Source organism: Hevea brasiliensis, chromosome 2, assembly GCF_030052815.1.
Source record: "Hevea brasiliensis isolate MT/VB/25A 57/8 chromosome 2, ASM3005281v1, whole genome shotgun sequence".
In the NCBI taxonomy this organism is placed as follows: Eukaryota; Viridiplantae; Streptophyta; class Magnoliopsida; order Malpighiales; family Euphorbiaceae; genus Hevea; species Hevea brasiliensis.
This window is the reverse complement of record NC_079494.1, coordinates 103,931,255-103,932,987: the sequence shown is the minus strand read 5'-3', so window position 1 is coordinate 103,932,987 and position 1,733 is coordinate 103,931,255. Positions and strand designations below refer to the sequence as shown.

Below are 1,733 nucleotides of genomic sequence, written 5' to 3'. Positions count from 1 at the left end.
ATCTTCATTTTCTCATAGATAGACAATGGCATTAGACTAAAACTGGCTCTAAGATCACATAAAGCCTTATCTATGCTGATATCTCCAATGTGGCATGGTATGGAAAAACTACCAGGATCCTTCAGTTTGGGTGGAAGTTTATTTTGCAAGATAGCACTATTTTCTTTTGTAAGAGCTACGGTTTCAAATTCTTGCAACTTCTTTTTATTAGAAAAAATCTCCTTTAAAAATTTAGCATATGAAGGCATTTGTGCTAAGGCATCAGTGAAAGGAATAGTCACATGCAAAGACTTCAATACCTCCAAAAACTTCCCAAATTGTTTATCCAATTTTGCTTTTCGGAACCTTTGTGGGAATGGTAAAGGTGGCATGCAGGCTTTAGGTGCTACATGTTTAGATTCTTCCTCTTCACTCTCTCTCTCTTTACTTCCTTTTTTCTCCACTGAACTCTCTTTTTCAACTTCAACTCTAACCTCAACTTCAGCTTTTTCATCTCCTTCTCTATTTTTCTTTTCTTTAACTTTCTTTTCAATCTTTTTATCTCCGCTCTCCAATATTTTTCCACTTCTCAATGTAATAGCCTTGCAATGCTCCCTTGAATTTTTTGGTTGGCTAGGAAGCTTCCCAAATGCTTTGTTGTTTGAAGAGCTAGCTTATAGAGCTATTTGGTTCTCTAACATCTTATTATGTGTTGCCATTTGATCCACTTTAGATGCTAATTGAGAAATCATTTCTTGTTGACTTTGATGGCTCACTAATAGAGTCTCAATCATGGCTTCCAATCTAGCTATCTTGTCTGGTTGTGCTTATTGTGGTGGAGGTTGTTGTGGTTGTGGTGGAGCAGGTGCATTTTGAGGTTTAAGCATTCCAAGAGGAGGACCTCTATTCTGCTGAAAATTCTGGTGTTATCCTTGTCTACCTCCCTAAGAGAAATTGGGGGGTTTCTCCATGCTGGACCATAAGTTGCAGAAAATGGGTTACCACCTAGTCTTTGATTGTAGTTTCCCATATAATCCACTTGCTCACTTGAAAAGTCTTGATTAAGTGCAGAAAAATTAGTTGCACAGTTGACATTTGCAGCTCCAACATCTACTGAATTACTTGAACCTCCAACTGAAGAATCTATTTTCATGCTTAGCTTATCCATCTTCCTTATCAAAGTATCAAACTTAGCATTAATCATATTCATGGCATTAAGCTCAAACATAGCAGCTAGTTTCCTGATCTCATTCCTCTCACAACTCCACTGGTAGTTGTTATAAGCAATTTTATCTAGACCAGAAAAAGCTTCATCTTTAGATTTCTCCATAAGATCACCTCCAAAAGATGCATCAATTATACTTTTAATAGCTGGTGAAACTTCATTGTAAAAGTGTTAAACAAGCATCCACTTAGGAATCCCATGATGTGGACATCTCCTTTGTAAATCCTTGTACCTCTCCAATGCTTCATACAAGCTCTCATCATCTTTAGGTTTGAAAGAAGTCAGCTCATTTCTCAGCTTAGCTTTCTTGCTTGTTGGAAAATATTGAGCTAAAAATGCTTGAGAAAGTTCATCCCATGTTGTGATAGAACCCGGAGGCAAAGACTGTAACCACTCTTTAGCTCGGTCCTTCATAGAGAAAGGGAACAATCTGAGTCGAATTGCATCATCAGAAACTCCATTTATCTTCAACATATCACTGATCTCAAGAAAGTGTGCTAGATGTACATGTAGACTTTTCACTTGGACT

General features: G+C 37.4%; 1 non-coding gene across 1 annotated transcript; it reads left to right on the top strand.

The window, feature by feature from the left end:
- Nucleotides 1-1,397: 1,397 nt before the first annotated feature.
- On the top strand, nt 1,398-1,504 carry LOC131178120 (small nucleolar RNA R71). The gene has a single exon (XR_009147253.1). It is a non-coding gene; the product is annotated as a small nucleolar RNA R71 (small nucleolar RNA).
- Nucleotides 1,505-1,733: the final 229 nt, after the last annotated feature.